At 36.7% G+C, this 24,641-nt stretch overlaps 1 pseudogene; it reads right to left on the reverse strand.

The window, feature by feature from the left end:
* Positions 1 to 24,641, reverse strand: part of LOC100719914 (IST1 homolog) — a 43,413-nt pseudogene that overhangs the window by 18,126 nt on the left and 646 nt on the right.

A 24,641-nucleotide genomic window follows, 5' to 3' on the forward strand; every position in this document is an offset into this window, starting at 1 on the left:
AAACAGAATTTCACTATTTGATGGAGCCCAAAAGGTGAGCCAGGTCCTTGTGTTCCAGTAGATTCATCTCAGTTATGAACTTCCATGACTTCATTTGCTGAGTAGCAGGTGGGTATGAGACCCCAGGACAGGAGAGTGGCTATGAGACTCCAAGCAGTAGTTCCTCTATGAAACGCCTGGCGCCAGTGAAGACCCTTTCCAGGAGCTTCACCAGATGACTCACTGGCTTTTTTATGAGGTCCCATGGGAGAGAGAGATTTCTCAAGTCCAAGGAGTGGGAATAATTATGCTTGCTCTGAACAACTGTGCTGGATTTCGCTGAAGGACACCATGAGACATGTAGCTGCTCGTTCCCTGGTTAGGATGGGGCCAGCTGGGGTGGGGTGTTCCCTCCCGGCAGGGAGGCAGTGTCTCGTCCTGACATTCACAACTCCCTCGTCTTGCTTCAGTGGCTTCCTTAATCTCAGTTGTTTCCAGCCTCTTTCTCCCTGTGCCATGATTGTCTCAAGTACTCAGAGTTTTATCCTGTTGCACAACAGGTACTTTAAGCATCCATTTAAGAATAGGGAGGCAGAAGCAAAACATCAAGGGGGAGACATCTTCAGTTACTCCCTGTTGCTAACTTTGCTTTTCTTTCTTGGGGCTTTCAGTGACAACGATTTAGGAAGGTGGGGTGCAGCTTGGTGAGAGAAAATGCTCGAGGGCCTGTATGCAAACCCCAGCATGAATAAATGAATAAATAAATTTAAATATGTTCTTCAGTGCACCTCAGTGGTTGGCAGTATTGTTCAGATATTTCCAAATCTTCCCTGCCCCTGGCTTGCCTAACTAATACTCTTCATATTAATTTAACCTTACATCCAAATACTACATTGTGTTAGCTTGGACTTCCCGTAATGACCCTTCTTATTTAGGGACGTTCAGATTAACAAAATTAACAAAGCTGGCCATAGACTCAGAAAAGATAAGAATTTATTTTTTTCTCATTTCTTCTTTGGAGTATATTATCAAAATTTAGTTTCTTTCAAGGACAGTCATTTCACAATGTCCCATGAAACACAGAAAAATATGTTTCCTTTTTCATTACTTTTGTGGTCCTGATATTTTTTTCTTTGCTGAATAAGCAGCTTTCTTTCTCGTGTCTCATCAGAGGGATGGCTACTGTAAACCTTATTTACACCTGGATTCCCTCGCATTTCCCAAGTCTGTGGCCAGACTTCTACAGTTCTCATTTATCATGGGCAGTGACTCGGTCCTTGCAGGGGCAAAATAAATATTTGCTGGATAAATCCTTAGAGGCGCTACCAAAAGTGGGAGATGTTGGAAACAAAGAAGCAATCACAGAAAATAAAGTAACTGCAGCTGTGGAAACAGAGAAATTGTATTATATTCCTCCTTTTCTCCTCATAACTCCTCCAAGGAAAGGAAGACTCTGTTTCTCTGTACCAAAGCTGAAAAAACAATATACTTTTGGCTATTTCTGCTTTCATAAAAGTAAATAAAGTTTTTGTTTGTTTTGTTTTCTTTACTTCAATGAAAATGAGGCATCAAATGCTATTGGCAAACATTCATTACTTTTCTTCAAGTACCTACCTGAGAATTTACCAAAAGTTTCTTCAAAAATATCTGATATCCTTGACCCAAATCCTAGGAAAGCTACACTGTAAAGAAATCAGACAAATAAATGTACAAACCACTAAGTGGAGATGTGGGGACTCTGAGACATGGGCCACAGAAACAAATGAAGAAGCTAAAAAATAAGCCCCAAAGAGCAATTGTCTACTGTCCTATTTTTGCACCATTCTTTGGTCTTTTGTTTACCCCTGAGTGTGGTTCACAGACAAGGAGACCTTTCTGTGTTTAACTATCCTATTTTCCATTTTTTTAAGAATATGTATGATCCAATTGAGTTATTGAGTTATTGCCCTTCATGCCTTAAACACATTCTTGGAGCCTACTTCTATCATTCGGGTCTTTAATCTTTAATAATGAAGTTTGTGGGTTTTTTAGGGCCCTTCTGGGATGAGTAGCTCAACTGAACCAACAAGCATGATCCCACATCTTTGGACACCCTGAGTTTTTCATGCAACCGAGCTAACACAAATCCAAAGAAGAATTTTTTAAAAATTTCAAACATCATATCCTTTTCATTTGTAAAATAGGCTATGAGATTTTCAGGTGTATGCCATTCTGAAAAATGAGTTGTTTTTAAAATTATTATCAGAAAATATGTTTCTATTTTCCAGTGTCATCAATCATGTAAACATTTCTAATGAACACTCTGAAGACATAACAAAACCATCCTTTGCCTGAAGCTTGCCAGTCTGTAGTTAAGGAAAGCATACACACTTTACAGTGTGAACTCTGCTAGCATTGTGACCACAAGAGTAGGAATGTGAAAGAAACAGCCTAGAAAATGCAGAGCACCTCAGGGCCACCCACAGACAGAAACCATAGGTGCTAAGGGAACCTGTGAAGGGAGATGATTCAGTGACATCTACCTTTTATTTGTATGGTCACCCCACAACTGATGAGATACGGGGATTCTCAGGCAGTTAAATCAGACCCTGATCCAATCACTGCAAAGCCAATAGTAGACATTAGCAGTGACTTTGCCCCTGTAGTGTGGGGTAGCTGAAATTCCCTTGACAACCACAGAAGTTCCTCAAGGACAGCTTGCAGGATAATGTGAATTGGTAAATAGGAAGGCAAGCCTGGCTTGCATAATACTTACTAATATAAATACGACAGTTTCTGTGGCTATTTTTGAATTGCAGAGTTACAATGGGAATAAGGCTGCATGAACAAGCTGTGGCTTTAGTGTGCTTAGTTTGGGATGAAGGTAAAGATAAGGGTTGGTGCAGTTAAAAATAAATGATTCAGTTGCCATGGTTTCCTTCTTTATAAGTTCTTTTCAACACGAATTGCTGTTGTGTTTAATTTTAGATTCATGCAGATTTTCGACAAATGAGAATTCCCATACATCTGAGAAATGATTTTCTAAAAGCTGTGGGAAAGGATTTTTGGCAGTCTGGCTTCCACATCTCTAAGCAAAATAACCTGCAGGGCCTTGGCTTTCAGACAACTACCAAAAGAGAGTGAATAAAGGGAATGAGTACTTAGAGAACATGTAAAACTACATTTAACCCCCAATTACAACAGGCGTTCTATAATCTCAACATTTAGGGGCTCCCTGAGCACTGAGGACAGCCTCTCAGGACCGTAGAAGACAAGTGCCCCCAACAGCACTTGACAATGTATTCATAAAGTATTTGGGTAGCAAACATTAATTTAGATAAATATGCATCTACTAATATCAAAGGCTTTGTGTTCTCAAAACTTGTCATTTTACCTCAAATACAATTCAATTTTCTTGAATAGAGTGTCAGAATTCCTTATAATTTATACTCACTCTGAAATAGCTATGTTTCACTTTTTAAAAATGTAATAGTGGGATATTTCAAATTTGGAAGCCATCAATGAAAATAAAGTGTTGACTTTACCAAAGAGAATTTTTTCCTTATGCACTTATTATAGGATTGCTTATATAATAAGCTCCCCTACCAAAAAGAAAGTAGGACTTCAACTTTAAAAAGAAAAATGCATAAAATTGCCCTGCAGAAACACATTGTAATACAATTTCAATTTAACCAGTAAATGCTGAAATATTAGGAAATGTTTCTTTCTAGACATATTCAGTAGTTAAAAGGTTCACAGTGTTTAAAATTTGTCTACAACTTGCTTTCTTTTTGTAAGGATTTTGAGATTAATCTTAAGAATGTAGGAAAATAAAAAATTTAGAAGTTAGAATGCCTTAATTTTAACGTAGAAAGGGATATAATTCTTTATAATGGAAAGGAAATGAGTGGACCATATTTGTATTTATAAGCTCATTTCCTAATTCTGTTACTCTGAATTATTATAGTAGATAACCAATTATTTGTTAATTGTGCATTTTGTCTCTTAGTGACAATAATTCTACTTATGCTAAATAAGAAAACCCTGAAAACTCAGAAAATAAAAACTGATTCTTACAGTACTTTAGTTCAAATATTGAAACAGAAACTGGTGTTATTTTCTTGATTTATCCTAAATTTAAATTTACACAAAGAAATTTTGGAAGGTTTCTGTGTGTGAATGAGGGTATCTTCATGTTTAATGGGGGAGAGACAGAGAATTTGATTAAGATATTTCACCTAATAGTATAGATATTGCCCAAGATGATAAGAAAATGGTATCTATCAATCTTCAGTTCTGTTTGTAAATATGACACAATTGTCTCATGCTTTATAATAGTTCTATAATAATAAAACAAAAAAATTGTGAAAATTTTTCCCCTGTACTGTACCAGAGATTGAGCCCAGGACCTCACACATGCTAAAGCAAGTGCTCCTCTTCTCAGCTACATCCCCAACCTTTATTTTTGTTTTTATTGTAAGACAGGCATTAGCTAAGTTTCCCTGGCTGGCCTTCAACTTGCAATCCTCCTACCTCAATTTCCCAAATATGCCACTTCCCAAGTGCCCAGCAAAATTCAGCTGTTTTGAAACATCCATGAGTGGCTCATGGCTTCTCCTCCCAGGAGACTTTATCAGGCTTCTACTTTTTCAAGAGACAGGGCTGGAGGCAAGAAAGTCAAAGATAAGCTCCTCTGCTTTACTTGGTGCTTCGCTTGTGGGTGACTTGGAGGTCAGCTCACCTGATGCTTCTTGAGGACAGCTTGTTTCTGTCCTGAAGCTAAAAATTCCATGGATCTCTGGACTGAGGCACAACCCCAGGGGTTGTTTGGCTTTTAAATCTTTTGACTTTGCTCTAAAGGCATGAGATAAAAACCTTTGGTTATGAGGAACTATGGTAGACTGGTCTTGTGGCCAAGAACATCTGGAAAGTCTTGATAAAACAATTTTTGAGAATCTGCTTGCAAGTTTTAGAGAGCCAGTAGGGCAACCCAAATTGAAGTGCTCAAAATCCCAAAGACCAGGGAAATTCCTAAGGCTGATCTTCACATTTCACAGTATTTCTCTGCTTAAACTATCCACTCTTCATAAGCAGGAAAAAAATGTCAGTCGAGACATTTCAAGTGGGGACATAAGGAGGCAGGGAAGGAGCAGACATTTCCGCAGCCTCACAGAACAGAAGAGCCAACAGTGGGAGTCCTGAGTCTTTGAGAGAAGGTGAGCACAGAGAGTAAGCCAGGCAGGATCCTCAGAGAAGCCTCTGACAGAAACCGATGCAGAGAACACAGAAACAATGGTGGTGTGAGCCACAGACTTACAATTACTGAAGAAACAACTGACAAGATGAACCATTTCATTGAAAAACGTATGTATTTGACGAAGGAATCAAATCTCTAGAAATAAAAAGGATAATACACTGAAATAAAGAATGCATAGGTAAGCATAATAACTAACTAAACAAAACCAAAGTAAGCATAATGATCTGGAAAGCAAGTTGGGAGGAAAAATTTCCAATTTAAAAGAAGGGAATGAAATGAAAAGAGAGCGAAAAGACACCACGCAAAGGTTAGCCAAGATGCCATACCTGTGAGCCTGGCATCCCAAAGAAAAGTGTAAAACAGCATTTGAAGAGATAATAGCAAAGAGAACTTCAAAACACACAAAAGGTATCAAACAACAGATTGAAAAAGCAATACAAACCTCAAGCAAGATAAATAAAATACAAAGAAAAACACACCTAGGAAAGCTATTAAGATCTGCTGAAATGCAAGAACAGAGATGCTCTTCAAAGCAGCTAAAGTAAAAGCACCAGTTTTCCTTTCAAGAAACAAACTAATCTCTACAGCAGAGATTTCACAATAGCAACACATGCAGCCAGTGGCTAGAGGTGCAGTCTTGGGTGCTATACCTGCCTACTGTCCTGGAAGCCCTGAGTTCAATCTCCAGAAGCACAAAGTAAAAAGAAGTAAACTTAGAGGAAAAAAAAAAAAAGAATCAAATGATATCTTTTAGTTTAAAAGACAGCAAAGACAAAACCTGCCAACTTACATATCTATACTGAGGAATAATAGTATTCAAAATGAAGTCAAAAATATTTCTAGACAAACTAAAACTAAAATTGTTGCCAACAGACTTATATGTAAGAACTATTAAAATATTTTTTCATGCAAAATGAAAATTTAAGACGCACCTGGAAATGCCAGAAAAATAAATGAAAACAAAGAATTCTTAAATATATGGGTAAATCTGAATAAATATAGATTGAAAAATTTTTATAATTTCACCTCCTTTGCTATGAATATTTATAGAATTAAAATGCATGACAACCATAATGGAAAAGCAAATGTGCGAATCAACAATGTCACAGTGATCTAAAATATGTGTGTAATCTAAGTGATAAAGATACACTTTATATTAGACTTTTATATATAAAGGTTTTCTATTGTAGTTGCTAATGTGATTACCTAAGTGCACTTTTGAAAAGTTGAAGGAAAAAAATGGAATGATAAAAACATTTTAGGAAATTCAAAAGTTAAAAAAAAACATTAAAAAATGGCAAACAACTAAAAAGAGAAGAATTACAAAATGGATTTAATATCAACCAAATCAGTGATTATATCTTAAAAATGGCCCTGTAGAATTTTAAAGACGTTTGGTGGCTTTGGAAAGTACACTGAGAAAATCTTTTAATGTTAAACACACATTTTATCACTTGGAAATTTCATTCCATTGTATTACTTTCAAGAATGTTAAAAATGTACGTACATATAACTACTTATAGGAGCATTTTTCATTGTATATAAAAGCAGCTCAGATATTTATCAACAGAAAAACAGTAACGCAAGATAACACCATTTGGCAATAAAAAGACAGCAAGCTACTGTGCATGGTAGGCGTGTACAGTGTGGAATAAATGAAACTCTACGTAAGCCCTTTTGTGCCAAGTCATTCACTTCTGAGAAGCACATCCTGAGTCTCTGGAGTTAAAGATCAGAACAATGGTTGTAGATGGAAGTGAAGACTGTCAGGGATATGGCCAAGGAGACCTTCTAGGCGATTTAAAAAAATAGATAGTTTTTGATTGAGGTATTGTTTACTTGAGTGTACATATATTTTTAATGATTCATTATATCGCACTTAAGATACTTCTCAGAATATGTCTATTTTACTTCAATAAAGTATAACAAAGAAGCAAATTTATATACACAAAGGAAAATGGACTACATTTATGTGGCAGTTAGATTTACTTCACAATTTTACCTCCAGTGACTTTTCCTTCCTTTTATACCAATGTCCGCTAGCCCTTATATAACACAATCTGGTGGTGTGGGTGATTCTCCTTTTTAGTGCTCTTATGAGTTTATAACTTTTTTACATTGTCGTTTTATTTTTATTATATAGAATACATGTGACCTGTTGAAGACGATAGCTAGTAGGTATAACTAGAATCAAATTAAGCTTTTAATTTTATAAAATATTTAATTTTGTAGAATTTTTAATTTTAATTTTATAGAATTCCATAAGATGTTTAATTTTACTAAATTTTATATTTTTTAATTTTACAGAATTTATAAAATTTCAATTTTATAAAAATTTTAATTTTATAGCATGTAAAATTTTATTCTTTATTAATTTTTTTCTTTTCTTATATTTTCCTTTATGAGGTATTTTTTTAAATACAGGCCCATATATTTACAAAGTTAACTATTTTCTACAGAAAGTGAAGTTTTTTTGTTGTTGTTTCCAACATTTCAAATCTGTGTCAGTCCTAAAGGGAAGAGAATGGTTATTTCCAAGTTTTATAAAGAGAGTATTTACAAAGCTATGGATGAAGTTAACATGGAATCCAATGTACAAAACTAAACATATACTTACCACACACTCAGCAGTTACACTCTTGGGCATTTATCCTAGAGAAATAAAAACTTAGAGTCACACAGAACCCTGTCCATGAATGTTCATAAAATCTATATATTTAGCAAAAATGGCACAGCAGGGAATAGACCTCAGGACCAGGGCCAGAGGCAAATGGAGAAACCTACGCAATTCTGCCATATAAAAATACATTCTTTCACTTTTCTCAGGGCAAATATTTTTTTAAATCATATTTCTTTTTCTAAATTTTTCAGGTCAGTTTTTCAATTGTCTATGCATCTTCTGCTGAACTGGTTCTAGGATCAGCATTATTATTTTCTGTGTTTTAAAGATATATTTATAATTTCCATTCCCTGAATAACAAATATTATGTAAACTGGATACATTTCATTTCTTAAATTTTAACTAAAAAGCCCCCACAATGAATCAGGTGCTGTGCAAAGTACTGACCCAAGGCATAACTAGCTACTGGAGAGATTTTCCTGACCTCAAAGAAAGGAGAGTGAGATGAAAATGTGATGCTTGTGACTCAGCCTAGAAAAGGAATTTCTGGATTACGTTTTCTTCCACTTTCCACCATTTTCCTACAGAATGCAAGATAGTTTTTCTGCATCACCTATTTCCCTCCTCCCTTCTCATGTTACAACTGTCTGTACTGCATCGATCTGGGAGCCTTAAACTTTGGCCAAGTCTTGTTCTTTTCTGTGATATCACAACACATGAAGAGAAGCAAGCTTTTACATTGATCATTGTTTTTAACAATAGAAATGACTGTGCATATTATCTATCAGTTTTTCGATAGGCCACGTAGGAGTTCCATGTGACATGAATTCATATTTTTATTTAAATCACAAGTCTTTGTATAAAAACCAAGACATCACTAGGTTTGTTCTTACTAAAGTAAATATGCTATAGCCAGCTTTGCAGATTTTTATTCTTTAAAACAGTGTTTTCTTACATTTGATTGTCACCAGCAAGTATTAAAAAGATACATTTATCTAAAGACTAAAACTAAGCAATTCCTCTAAAAAAGGAAAAATTCCATAGTCATTGTGCCTTGTAATCACTTTTCATTGCACACTGATTTTAACTTACCTGTTACTTCGATTAAGTAAATGCAAGTCTCTGACTTATAATCACTGCAATTTGCTTTTTAAAAAATTTGTTTGGTTTCATTTATGAAACATAAAGATGTCCAAATTAAACTTATCTTCCAAGCAGATTTGCTTAAAGTCCAATCTTAGAAGAAATTCAATCTAAATAATATGTATATTTGAAGTCTATTAGTCTTTATAAATGACAGTCAATTTCTTGTCACTGGAATAACACCAGTCTTCTGCATCTTACAAGCATTTTATCTTAAAAATGTTTGCACATCTTTCATCTCATTTTCTCCTAATTCAGTAGCAGTAGAAATCCATCTTGCAGATGAAAATCTGAGACAGAGAGGAATGATTTTTCCAAAGTGACATCTGTACCACGGGCTGCACATGAACCTAAAGCCCTAACCTCCCCCCAGCTCCCTTGCCATGGCTGCACAGCACTCAGAGCACACACAGGCAGAAGAATTTATCTCCCCTCTTGTCTACTCAGCTGGTGGTCACTGGGCCTCTAAGACGGTTGTTGCAAGAATGTTTTAAAAAATACAAGTTCAGGAAAAGGAGCCAGAAATAAGTCTGGCTTACTTTCTGGGGACAATTCCTCTTAGTAGTATGTTAAATTTTTCACTTCTGGAAGTCAAACTTTTCCTTCCAAAATGACAATTTTCTAACAGAAATAAGCAATTCCTTCTATCTTGCATATCACCAGGAAAGTGTACTGCAGATGCTGGAGGGAATAAGACAAAAGATGCAGCAAAGAGACTGGGAATTAAGAAAAATAAAAGCCAGACGGCCGGTGATGAGTTCCTGGGGGTGGGTATGCAGAATGTGGTTTTTAAAAAAGGGAAGGAAATTTGCAAAGATTTGCCACCAGGGTAGAGAATGCTCATAGAGTTGCTCCTACAATTTGAGGTCCTTGGAGCAGAAGTCTGTGAACTCTGTGAGCTCCCTGTATCCAAATGATCACATCAACAAGAGAGAGGGAGGCAAGACCTGTTGGTTTGTAAGCTCAAAGATGAGGAAGAATAAAAGGAGAGATACATCCACCACCAGCACAACCAAGATATTCAATTATTTCTTCAGCAAATGCCCATTATACTCAGTTATTCCCATTTTGTGATAAATTCTGCCTCCCCCACCCCAAAACCTTCAATCTTCAGTCCTTTGACTGAATGGACTTCAGTCCATTCCAGGTAGCCTTGGAAGCAGCAGCATCAGGTACATTTGCAAAGACTGAAGAAGCATCCAGTGTCATGTTTTTGGACTTGGGCAGCTTTGGGGAGGACTTGGCTGCAAGCTCTAGGATCCTTTATCTCCTTGTCTCGAATGAGGAAGAAAAACCTGTTCTCACTGACTGCATTCCTTTTCAAAATTTTCCCTGTCTCTTACCCAGATGGTGCCCTTTGAACTTAAAAGCTAAAGAACTTTGTTCCCCCCTGTAAATCGTCCCCACAGCCATGTTGCTTTTCCATTTAGCTGCCAAGCTGGGGAGAACTGGCAGTTATACAAGACAATTAGCACTTTGAAATATTATACCCCAACATATGTAATAGGTTAGCGTAGTGCCTGGACAGAGAGAGAGCTCCACAAATGTGAAAGCCTTTCTTCCCTCTGGGCATTACAACAGGCCAGCTCTCCTTGCAGTTCTACAGAGGAGATGTGTGGAAAGAAGGCTAAGAAATTGGTTGTTTAGTGTCTTAATCAGAAGAAGAAAAATATTAACAAATATGGCTGGATCTTTAATTTTTAAAAGTCAGATTTGTAAGTCATTAAGCTAAACCTGAGAATAACAAAGAGAAAAAATAACAACAGATAACGAAAATATTAATGTCAAAACCCCTAAAAGCCATCACCTTCATCTCTAGCTATAAAACAATCCACTCTCTAAAACCTCACAGTCCAAAATTTTGTGGGCACTAGTTAGAGACCTATCCGTGGGCTGTTTCTATTAGTAATTAGTGATGGCTTTAAGTTTTTCCTTCACACTTTACTTAGTACAATCCAAAAGGTTATCACCTAAAAGAAATAAGCAATTTTGGGGCTGTTATTTATATAATCTGTGAAAATAAGCACTAACCCATTCCTCTTGTCCCTGATTAAAATCAGACATATGCTAGATATTAAAAAACAAACATAGTCTATCAGAACTCTCTAAGTTTTTGTTTGTTTTTGGATGGAAATTCTCACTTAAAGGACATGTCTCTGCTTAAGTTTTCCCTTGAAACATGAATTCTCTAAAACATCATGCACTCTTTGAAAAATCCTTAAAATCCAGAGGAAAGTGGCTCCCAAAGTATTCAGATTAACCTGAAAGTAATATGGCAATTTAGCCACAGGAGACAGGGGGCCCTGTCTAGCTATTCTCATAATTGTTTCCTGACCAAAGAACAAAGTAACTTCTAGCTTTCGCCTGATGCTAATAAGTCAAGACAAATGTAAATTGAAGTTTAAATGGAATATACATAATCCAGATTGTTAGACAAAGCAGCTAAGTGTCAAAAGATTTGGTATTAGTCTTATATCTGTAAACCTGAGCTCTAATTCTTTTTTCCTCACCTATCAAATAGATTATAGTCTCTCTATGTGAAAGTTTTATAGATGTAATCAGATATTATTATTACTCAGTTAGATAGCATTCATTCAACGCACATATTCTGGGTGTTCACCTCCCTAAAACATTTTATTCCATTTGAATGTTTATTTTGATTACATGTGCCTAAGATCTCTGGTGCTTCTGAAAAGATTAAAAAGGGTTAAACCCCAGGTAAAACAAAGCCCCCTTTATTTCTCCAACTTGCAACCCTTACTTCTGAAAGTCCTTTCTCTGCTCTCCATGAAGACTGCTTGATCTCACTTGGGGTAGGGAGAAAGATGCTTCTAAATTTAGTCTAAGTGGATTTAACATATGGCATTCCACCTTCCTGGGTCAAGAGGTCCTAGGGTTTCTGGAAAATTGGAAAACAGACATTACTTGGTGGTGGAAATTAGAGAAGGCAAACTATTCAGCTATTTGGAGAAAACCAGTGACTCGAGGACTTGTTTGTTCAAGTTACATTTTCAAAAAGAAAGCTATGCCCTAACGCCCAAAGGCATCCAGACTTAGACTTTGGAGACATTTTCCTGATGGCATCTAAGACATATTAAATTATTTGGCATCTGGTCCATGTGCCAAATGGACTCTGCTCAGAGGGAGTTAAGTCAGCTTTGGACCAGGGAAATTACCCTTATTGGATTTAAGGCTAAAAATAAATAGAGGCATAAGGAAGGTTAGAATAAAGGTTTTCATTTAAGAAGCCAAAGGGTCAAAGTAAAAAAAAAATAATAATAATAAAAAGGCAGAAAAGAAAAGAGCAATAAAATAATGTGAAATCCAATCAACCTTTTAAATGAGGGACAATATTTTAATAAAGAATGTGATTCAAAACTGACCATTTTTAATGACAGAAACATCCCAGTACTTTCAGGTGAGTATAAATTAGCAAATAAGGACAACATGCATTTCTATAAATACTAAAAAGCTATGAATAAACAACAGCTATGATCTACTCTGGTTTTGCTTATTCCTGAAGTAAGGTATATGCATTGAGGCAATATGGAAACATTTTAATGTTTACTGTGGAATATCCACAATTATTAACTTTCTTATTATATATGTGGGGTTTCTTCTTCTTGTTCCACCCAAAGCATAAAAAGGCACTTGGAAACTATCAGCTTTAGAAACAGAGCTGGAGCAATATAAAATCCTCAAAAGAAGGTGTGTATTTGGGTCTGTGTGATAGAACCAAACCTGGAGAGCTGTCCTAAGCTATGTGAATAGTGCCATCTAATGTATTGCTCAAACTCAGCAGATATTGTGGAGAATTTAGCCAGGGAGCCACAGAACCTGAAAACAACTACCTAATTAGGGACATTATTATCAGAATTTTACTTCAAATTAAATTGAATAAATTACTGAATAAGTCAGGACTCTTGCACCTTAGCACCCCAACAAAAATTTCTTTGGCAAAGAGCAGCCTCTCCCATCTTTTCTCATTTTCAAAGAGTAGATTTTTTTTTTTATCCTACCACTACTGTGTAGCAAATAGCACATAAATTCAGAAATTTTCTGTTTGTGGACTATTTTATAGCTTGGAGAAGTTAGGTAATTGAAATCTATCAATTCAAAAAATCCAAGCACCTAGAAAGGATCCAACAAGATGTCTTTATTCAATGTGGGGTGTTACTTAAATATCAGATGTCATTTTGGAACTTGTCAATTCTGTATTTACCAGGGCCACTTTCAATACTTCAAAACTTCTTAGAAAAACGCTGGCTTACAATGAAAGATATGAAAGAATTATACCACACTCACACATGCAGACCCAGACAGGAACATTTACACACACAACAAAGCGTTCTCTAATCCTTACCTAAGCAATATGTGGGAAAATATGCTAAAGACATATGACTACTTCTATTGGTCTTTTGTCAAATGGTTTTACTAAAACATCAGATGATTTCAGCACAATCATTTGTCTAAAGTCTATAAGCAAGTAAGTCAATGTAGGCCTGAATTCTTCTGGTTTTTCTGCTGGAAAAAAAGTAACTGATGATTATCTTGCTGCAACAATTTTTATCCCTGAAGACACTGAAAGTTCCATTTATAAGCAGAGGCTGAGTAGTGGACCAAAGGAGAACTGGTACAATAAATCTGATAAGTTTGGAGAAAGTGTGCTGCTATAAACTTCCCTGGTGTCAGCTGAGATCAGTGCTTCATGGCAGCAGATGTGTGGGGGTCAAGGATTCAGAATCAGTGGTGGACAGGGCCGATGGATGGTAATAGATATTAGAGTGATACCCATATTGATGCAGTCATTGATTTGTTCAGTTTGCTTAGCTGAGACCTGTGAAGGATGGAGTGCTCAGTGACATGGTGTTCCTATGTTTTAAAACTGTCACATCAGTAGAAAGAATAAGACATTTTGAAAATTCCATCACATTTAACATTTTGAAAAGGCTATAGTACTTCATGGAGTGGGTGCCTAGTTATTATTTTTAAGTATGTGGACAATTGGTCAGATAACTAAATGAAAATTGTATGAATTAGTGTCATAAAAGAGGTCGGAGGAGTTCAAAGGAAAGACAAATTTTTCTCTTATTTTGTGGACAGGGCACAGGAGTTTAAGCAAGAGAGAAAAGTAGAGTTGGTCCAGCTTTTGGATGGTTGGTGGTACAAGCCCACATGGAGATAAAACAGAGAAAGTTTCTGTAAATAAAAGAAACAACAAAGCCTTGGAGGCTGGAATTTATTTTGTATGAATATATTTCTCTTTGCCTAAATGATAGATGGATATAAAAAGTAGAGGGAAACGTCTACTATATAACTCACAATAGATCAATGAATTAGATATGAGGACTAAAACTACAAAACACTTGGAAAAAACATGTTAGGAGTAAATTCCCAGCAATGGATTTGTGGATATGACAATAAAAACATGGATAACAAAATCTAAAACAGACAAATTGAACTTCAATAAAATTAAAAAGTTTTATGAAGCTAAGGACATGATCCAGAAAATAACGTATGAAAAGCCTATCTATAAACACTTGTATATTTTTAGTACTACATCTGACAAAAGTTTGGTATCCAGAGTTTATAAAGATCAAGAACAAGCAACTAAATTAAAGAAAGAGTAGAAGACTCAAGTAAGTATCACTGCAAGGCACATGAAAAGGTGCTCAAGGTCATTACCAATTAAGGAAATGCAAATGAAAACCACAGTGATATACCGTATTGCACCTACTAAAATGGGTATTCTAATAAAAAAAGTTGTAAGTATGGGAAAACTTAAAAAGAAACTGACATACTTGTGGACTGATGATGGAAATGTAATATAGTTCCATTGCTGTGGAAAATAGTTTGGCCCTTCCTCAAAAAGTTTAACTTAGAATTGTTGTATGACCCAACAATTTTACTCCTACTTAAATCCACAAAAGACAAGAAACCAAGTGACTAAACAAATACACATGCACATATGTTCCTAAAAGCACAGTCCACAATTCTATAAAAATGGAAACAACCTAAATGGCTATCGACAAATGAATAATTAAACAAAATATGGCAGAACCAATCAATGAAAGATTTGACCATGAAGAGGGATAAACCCGATACATGCATGACATTAATGAAGTGAAATATTATACTAAGTAAAGAAGTTCCACATAAAAGGTCATGTGTTGCACAATTCCATTCATATGAAGTATCAGAATTAGTTAAATCTAAAAGACAGAAAGTAGACTGGTGATTGCCAGTGGCTGGGAAGTAGGCAGAAGGGGAAAGAATTGCCTAATACAACTGGAATTTCATTTGACAGTGATGAAAATATTTTAAATTCAGGTGGTGGTTCGACAATATTATGAATGTATCAAATGCAACTGAATTATGTGCTTTTTAAATGGTTAGTTTTATGTTCTGAGGTTTCACACTGATAAAAAACAAACACGAGACAGGACAAAAATAAGACTGTTACACTGTATCATTTTTATTCGGTGCCAATAAGATAGGCAAGGAGGGAAGTGTGAGGATTGGTCCTTGGTTAGAGAAGTGACAAGGTCATCTCTATGCACAGGCACATTAGAAGTAGCTGCAACATGTAGAAGAGACTGGATGAAGTGGCTGGAGCACAACTACTTCCTGATCATTTTAAACCTGGTCCTGTAGACGCTTATTAATGTCCAAAGTATGCAGTGCCTCCAACAGGTATGAAAAGCCAGACTAGATGTCACTCTGGGGAAAATAGTGTAATATACTCATATCTATACATCCAAATATCTACACTGAGGATAAAATTTGTAGAGAATAGTTTTCATTATTTTTCCCCAGAGCAGAATAATAATGCCTAAACTGATAAAAAAAATACAAATGAAATGGTTGTCACTATACAACAAGGTAGAAGACTATTCCATTTGCTCATGGACACAGGGCATAAACTTCTGCAAGCTTCTGTCACCTGGGCTCAGTTTCTTTTCTCATGGAGAAGATCAAAGGTTTTCTTGCACTACTCAGTATTGTTACTTAACATGCACAATGTCCCAGGTACAGTGACAGACCTCGAGCTCATAAAGGTGAACGCACCAAGTGGAAGGTAAGTAACAGGAAATAATACCACCATCAAAAGGTAAAGAAAAAGGGAAGCTCAATCAATACCAAAGATGGGGGAAGACAATCTGGGGTGATGAACAGTGAGGGTGAGGAGTAGGCAACAAGGTTGGACTCAGGGAGTCTTTCTTAGAGGAAGTCACAGCTGAAACCCAGAGGACAAGACCTAGAAGAGGGCAGCACTGGGCACAAAGGATTCACCAAGGTTTCTGGGAAAGTTCCAGGGAGTTGGAAGAGGACTCATTTATGTGTCAGGTGCCTGCCACCAAAAAAGAAGGAAATAACTCTTTTTACCTGAAAATAGGCAGCTTTCATCCTGCAGGTCAGAGAAGTTATATTTGTGACAGCTAGAATAATAGTCTCCTTTTGGGGCCTTGCAGAGGCTGCCCTTGAACTGTCTCTCATCGGAAGGCTCTCAGGGAGCCCTCACTCACAACTCTTCCATTTAAAAAAAGCTTTCCTCACAGATTTCCATTTGTTCCTTTTTTGTGTGCATTTTTTATTGAGTTTCTATATTTCTGTATACTGAATTCCTTTTAATGTTTAATCTAATGAATAATGTTTCTGCTTATTTATTTTCTTTCTCTTTTATTTTACTTTTAGATCATGAAGCAAATGACACTAATATGATGAACAGCTTTCTGTTGAGACAAACAAATCATGGTCAGCATAAAGGGGGTTGTTTTCAAGTTCCCATTCAACACAGAAATCTGTGTTACAGAATATAATGATATATTGAAACTATCAAAATATTTTCTTTTAGAAAGACTCTCAGGTGACGCTCTATTTCTGAAGGAGACTTCATCTCTTCTAAGACTCCGTCAGCTTTTCCTCTTGTCTTCCAACTAATTCTTAATTCTGCTGTGGGATATGGAACTGGATATTCTGGTTTAATTATGTATTTATTTCACTGCATGCTTACATATAATTTAGGTAGAACAGGTTTGGGGTTTTAGGTTAGTGGCATAAGCACCTACCTGGCAAGCACAAAGTCATGAGTTCGACCCCCAGTACAAAAAAAAAAAAAAAAATTAGGTAGAAATCATATCCTAGCTTATTCTCTAAGTGTGATTTATGAATGATCCATTTCATATTGGATTATGTATTTTTTTCAGAGAAGTTATAGGGACTCCCATTTAGGTAACTATCAATGTCACATAAAAACCTACATATTCTCAAACTATAGTAGAAATTTGTATACTAGATTTGAACTCTGAACTGAGCAGGGATACTTTAAATATTTGAAATTTCTTTACAAATATCTAATATTCAAATATCATAACATTTAATGAAAATATATATTTAAAAACTACTGTAAGCTACATGTTAACTTTCTGTGGATCATAGCTTTATACCATTATTGAAGTAAAAACTTTAAGATTGTTGATGAGCTATTTCAAAGTACAGTGGAGTATCTTATATTTAAAAAGCTACTTTGACTTCTCAAGTAGAAATTTAATTTTTGTACCCCTTAAAGCTCAGAAGTCACCCCAATCAAGATAAAAGTCAGAAGATACTTTCAAACTTTACAAAGTATTTCTTTCCAAGTTTGTTTTCCAGCTTCTTTTCCTTCTCTAGCCTATCCTCCTCTGCAGATTCTTCCCCTAATTCTAGAAAAGATCCTTATTTTTCATCCCAACTATTATATCTCACTGGAATAGATATTGGCAATCCAGGTAGGGAATTTCTCATTCCCAAAAAGTCTGATCACTTTTTTTTTAAACTGGTCAGTTGTTCTTAGTCATAAAGAGATTAAAGAACTACTACATTAACAGGTACTAGCTGCAATCATATTTCATATATCTGAAATCATAAACATAAATGTAAGATAATCATCATCATCTCTAGGGAAATAAACTTGAATGATGCAAATATTCCAACTAAGAAAATTACATTCTAAAAGTGCTTACATTTTTATTAGATATTTGAACATTCTTTCCTGTTTTCTGTTTTTGGAGGAAAACATCTCACTGTGCCATGTCACTGTGCATAGAAGGAATTAATGCCACTTAGCTACACTTAGCTAAACAGAATGAGCACCACTTTGCAGTACACTTGAGAGCACTACTTACAGGAGAACATCAAACGCTGTCACTTTTCATTATTGAAAGGGGTAGCAGAAAAATAAGAAAAAGCATGATATTTTTGCCTTTATTCATCATGCTGATCTTTTCCTTACTAAAAACTGTTCAAGTATCTATTTTCTGCTTCCTCAGTTGGTCAGTGCATTTTTCTCCAAATTTTGGCTATGTAGTAATGATTAGAAGCAAAATACTTCCAGCCTGCCCTCATCGTCTTCCAGGATTCTCCTTCCTCTGCTCTATCTGGAAAAGGATAACAATTTTATGTCTAATCTTGAGCCACTTCTGCTCTGCATCCAACACTTTCACTTCCTGGGCTAGCAATCTCCCCTCACCACTCACATCCCAGGAAGAAATTAAATCAAGGACATATGAACCTTTCTTTACTGCAGGATTGGAACAAACCACTTAAAATTGTTAAATATCAGCCATTCCAGCCCCGAAAGTTCCTGACCATCCCTACCTCCAGAAAATGCTTCCTACCTATCCCTTCTAGGCAGAAAACCTGCTACCATATGCCTGGCTTCTCCTGATGCTCCAGGTTCTTATGAGAATCTCCTCATCATCGTTTCTCTTTGTTTCATATGAATCCAATTTGCCAGTCTTCTATTTGCTGTCTCCTTCTAATTCATGTAAGCATTAGCACCCAAGATCAGACCACTAAATTAAAAAGATTCTAGGGAAAAATTGTGTCACTTCCTTAGAGGCAAAACCAACTACATTATTTGTAGTTTTGCTAGCATTTTCCCCTCCCTGTTACTTTATTTTTTTTTTTTTTTCACAACCACTAATGTAGAGTCTATTATGTCAGGGTCAAAATAAGCAAAGAATCCATGAATACCTTCAAGCTTTAGAAGTGCTTTTGCAAGAAAAAAGATTTATAACAACCTAGTCCAGGTCATAAGAGATAACAACAGTGATGAAAGAATTAAAATCTTCATTTTCTTTTTCAGTATAAACCAATTCAGAGATCTAAAAGGTAAATAAAGAAACAAGCCACAGCTCTCGTTTTTTATTTGCAAGTGGAAGAAGTACAAAAGCATTCAACACATTGGTACTAAGTCATTAATTGAATAGTAGGATAAATTCAATAGGCCCCTGCCGTGTAAAAGTACATAGCCATCACGATTATGATCAGGGAGGGTGAGGTGCAGAACCCCCAGAAAGAAAGCTGTTAGAAATTTTAAAGATGCCATATTTGGCCCACCTCGCTGAAAAAGAGATGTAGAGAATAAATCAGAAAACTAGATGAGAAAGAAAGTTTAACAGTAAGATAAAAGTATAAGGAAAACCTTTTCCATAATATGGCCATGATTTCAAGGGAGCTAAACTATGACATAATAGCTAGGAAAGATACCTGCAATTTTCTGTATATAATTATTCTATTTATGTTTTGCTAAAGTCTAGCAGTCAGTCTGGGTTTTTGGTAACAAGCAACAGAAACTAACTCATTTAACGAAAAATAGAAATTGCTGAAGATACCTAATGTCTCAAAGACTTGAGTTTGGAGAGGAAGACAGTGGAGAATGAGTTTCAGAAATGGGCAACACACAAAGGAAAGGAGACCGTGGAAGTCGCCCCACTGCACAGCCTGATGAGGATTCTGACACATAGCTCTCCCCACGGACACTCAAGATCCAATTGCTCTGGTGCTTCCACCACCAGATAGTAAATTCCTCATCAGTCAATTTATCAAACATTCAAAATCACAGACATGGTCCTTATGGACACTTTGTTGGGTGAGTCTGTGTGACATGGTGCAGTACAGAGCAGGCAGCCATGTTTGCTTACCACAGCTCACAGACTTCATGGAAAAGAGAGATCTTCAAAACCAGAAACGCCTCTGCCCTCCTCCCTACCAAACAAGATATATCAAATGCCCTCCATAAAAACTAAATCTTAACAGTGTTGTCAAATTAACTTAGACTGGCAAATGGTAATAACTACATTTGGTTTTCCTGATTGATCTTTTGTCCACAAATAGGAGTCATAAGGCCATGGGAGACATGGGGAGGACATATGAAGACTCTAAACTCCAGGATTTAATCTCAGTCATAAATTAGTAGGCATTTTACAGCTTCATATTGGTGACAGCGAAAAGGAACTGGAAATGCTACTCACCTCACAGAAGGACCCTGAAGGTGCAATAAGGAATGCAGGCTACTTGCTTGCTATGTTGCTAGGGGCTCATAAACTGTCGGCAAATATCATCTTTCAGACTGTGTGATTCCTCTCCTCTCTCACTGTGGTGCTGACAGGGGTGGCTACTCTGAACCAGTCCTTGTCTGTTTATTCTCCACTCCCAGAGCTGAGGAAGATCCTAACACAAGATTTCACTTCCAGCGACTCTGCCTTTCTGAGTTTGTAGTCATCTCCCTTTATCTTGAGCCATAGTCTTTCCTCAGGCTATTAGCTGTTGAATCAAAAGAATGCCTCTGTCTGTGCTCTTGAGTTCCATACTTCATTAAAAAGAAGCATTTTTAACAGCCCTCTCCAGAACTAGAATCTGCTTTTCCCTTGTCAGCCATTTTACTCCCAGTCTCTAGTCCTGGGGACTGGATTCTACTACCAAAACTCAGTGAGGACACAAGATGAGTTGGCTTCCTGGGCTTTGAATGGAGCACTCCTATTGACAAGTTATTGGCTTTACCTAAGTAACTTAGCTTTTCTGAGCCTCTACGTCATCAACTGTTTAAGGAGGAACAAATAAATCTGACACATGAATTATGACTTTACTTATCTCAGTGGGATGTACATAACAAAGAGTAGGAAGAAGCTGCTGGTAGGATATTGGATTAGAAAATGCTCTTTTATTTTCCATGATGAGACGATGTGGTATGAAATTAATGAAAGATGTAACAGGCTCACAGAAATTCCATGAGAAATTAAGATTAAGGTCACACTATTCAAGAACTTGATAAGGTCATTATAGGCCAACAGGGAAGCCTTCCTCCATAATTAGCAAGCACAATGTGGCCCATAATAGCAGATGCAAAACACAGGTGGAAGTAAAAGGGGCAATGCCATAGTCTTCACAGCCAAACCCATCATGGGATTAGTGACCGGTTCCCTAGTCTCTGGGAGACACTTTATTCAAGGAATTGGTAACAGGCCCATTTGCATGATGGAAATATTGGAAGAATTTTCTAGAAGACCAGACTCCAAGCCACACCACTAGAAGTTTAATGTTTGGCTGAATGAACAGGGGAATGAAATACAATTTCAAATGCAATTGTGTTTTAGACCAAAAGGGCAATGAGAAGGAGTAATTTGTCCAGGGAAGTTACTGTTTCAGGGCATCTGGGTTGTTTTTTTATACTTCCTGGGTTTGAACAAACAACATTTAAAACTCCAAATAAGTTCTCATGAATTCTGTTGTTCATGTGCTCTAAGGGCTCAAAGCCTTTATAATTAAAAAAAAAAACCTCTTACTGGGGTTTAATCTAAGTCCCTCCTGTTGAAAGTTCCACTATCCAAGCTCAGAGGAAATAAGACCTGTTGACAATAGCCAGATTTTACTTTCTGGTCCCTGAAGTTTTACCTAAGTTGAAGTACTTCTGGGCTAAATGAAATTAAGTCACCCTTTCTACGAGGCTATATTACAGAGCAGCTCCCATCCACTCACAGCAGTGTCCTTGTCTCCTAAAGCCGGTTGTGTCATGACAGTGTAGGGGAGGTGGTTCAGCCTTTTGGCCTCCACTCAGGGCAACTATTACACTGGCCTCTGGTGGTAGCCTGATTTTACCAGACCTTTCTTCCAACTCTAGGAAATGAAAAAGAGCCTTTGGCAATTTCCAGACTGACTCAGTCTTTGTGTAATCCAAGGCCTGAAATATAATAACCACTGTTACTGAGCATCTACTGACATTTTGCCAAAAACGTTGTAACAACTAAAGGAGAAAATTTATGTACGAAGCATCCTGCCAGGCACAGAGTCATCACCATAAGTGATGACTACTGTAGGTATTACCACTAATCCCAAGAGTGGCCTTGAAAGGGTGCCAAGATTATCCTCATTTTAGAAGGCAGAACCAAGGCTCTGAGAACTTGCTCAAGGTCACACAGTTCATAGATGGCAAAGAAATCATTAAATGCAGAGGAACTTTTTAGCTTCAGAGCCTCAGCCCAGGACTAAGGAAATAAGGGCAGCTGCTACTGTTTATGCTGTCCCCAGGACACACACCACAGTTCAGGAAAAGGATAGGGAGAGATTTCAGCAAGTTACTTCCTTGTTATTTACCTATTTGTTTTGCATAGGACCATAAATCACCTGAAATTAATCCTCCAGCAGACGACTGGTCCTCTGATGTGTACAAATGTGTACAGGTACAAACATGTAGAATATGCGAAGTGTGATTCATTAGTGTAATGGTACTGGTTTACAGGCACATACTGAATTGAATTGTAGAAATAGCAAAAGTTGATCACATTAAAAGATTAATCAGAACTATTCATTCGAATTCTCAGAATATTTCTTCTAAGGTTATATTATAGGCTTGATATTGAGTGCTAAGTTTCTTAGAAGATACAAAAGGAGGAAAAAAACCAATGGTGTAGCAACATTGTAAAATTTTTGGTGTAATGAAAATTGTGAAACAGAGAATTGAAGAATATAATACTCTGTACAATTGTACTAAAGTAAACATAAAATTAAGTACCAAAATGTGCAATAAATGCTGTCAAGAGAAAGGCCCATGGGGAAGAAAATATCTAGATGGTAATCAAGGAAGACTTCAAGAGAGAGAACTAAAGGTTTGGTGCTAAATTAAAGAAGACTGGAAATATAGGAATTGGCCTGAGCAAAGCACCTAAGTCAAGGAATTCTTTCATTCCTCTATTACAGAAGTAAACCCAATTTTGTGCTAGATTACTGACAGGAAGAGAAATCAGCATGATATTTTCAGGCAGCAGTAAAGAAGTTAATTTAACAGAATGCAATTTGATAAGGTGTTTTAGGAAAAGGACACAGAGATCAGTTAGGGTACAATTCTGCACACTCTAAGAGACAGAAATCAAAGCACTCAAGAGAACACCTCTAAGTTTTTAAAGCAGAGAAATGTACAATAAATATGTTATAGAGTACCTGGAATTCTTGGTGGCCAGTCAGTACACACACACACACACACACACACACACACACACACACCATCTGCCTACTTGAAAAGCTGGTTTAGCCATGCTAATCTTTAAGAAAAATAGTGGTTGAATATGGATGGCAATGAATACTCTCAAAAGCAAATATGGAGCCTGTTAATCTCTAACTCTGGTTTTTCAATTGATGTTTTTGATACTTTATTCCCAGTTTAGCCCCTCCAGGGAAATTTCCTCCAATCCCATCAACAAACTGAACCCAGGTTTGATTTTCCATTACCAGTAAATAGGGAACATCAGGCAGCCTTCCTGGATACCTAGAAACCCCAGGTCTAAAGAGAGGGGAGTTTTTCCCATCAGGGACTTAAGCCAGAGTGAGAGTAGAATTGTTTCAACAAAGAAAATCCAAACAGCTTGTTGTGCTTCACTGTGACCTAAAAAAAGTACAGAGGTCAAACTTTATTTTCTTACTGTCAGACCAAAGGTCTTAGTTTTTAAGGAATTTGTGATACCTGCGTTAATTAGAATGTGTACCCTAAACTGCAAGTGGGTTCATTAAATGACAGAAAAGCATATTAGAATGACCCTCGAGTGCAGGGAGAAATGTGAAAACTGTCGCAGAACAGTTTTAATTTTAGAATACTTGAAACAATTTCACACAGCAGCAAACATAATTTCGCTAGAGCTGTGTGAAAACATTGTACACCTAAACTGCTATAAATCTGTGCTTGTAAAAGTAACAGTAAATGCAGTACTTCTAATGAATAAAAATGAAGTTCAAATCTATATTCAGTATTGGCTTGGCTGCCAACTGATTAGGTTTAAAAATCTTAGTTTACGACCTTTTATGCTTAGCTCCAGACCATTTGAGTTTGCTTTTTCCATTATGAGTTTAGCAAACATAAAAGCAAGCATCTCACCTCTTATACAAAAGGAAGTATGTGACACTTAACCAAAGCAGTGCCTATTGCATAGGAAGTATTTTAGCCTCGACTGGAATGGGCAGAGCCTTCAGCACGCGACTGTTACACCTATTTTTCCTTTGTCCCTTCCTGATACACACAGTCATCAGTAGGAAGAGCAGCAGACATGGGAATATGAGCAAGAAAAGAAGTTCAGAAATGCCACGCAGATTCATCGCAACCAGTCCTCCAGCTACGATGAGGGTACTGGTTTGATTTTGTACTGTCTGACAAAATGCTCATCATTCTGTATGTGCGCTGGCCATTTTTACTGGTCATCCCAAGCTTGTTGTAGCATTGCTCCTATAACTGCTCCTGGTAGAAGGGGCCATAAAAGCTCAAGGTGGAAAAAATAAGGATTTTATCCCTTGAAACACTGATTAGAATGATAGAAAGAAGGAGTTAAAACAACTGGACTATACTACACTCACATGCTT

This window comes from Cavia porcellus, unplaced genomic scaffold (genome assembly GCF_034190915.1).
Source record: "Cavia porcellus strain 051 isolate PalLab524CR breed Dunkin Hartley unplaced genomic scaffold, mCavPor4.1 scaffold_4, whole genome shotgun sequence".
Taxonomy (NCBI): domain Eukaryota; kingdom Metazoa; phylum Chordata; class Mammalia; order Rodentia; family Caviidae; genus Cavia; species Cavia porcellus.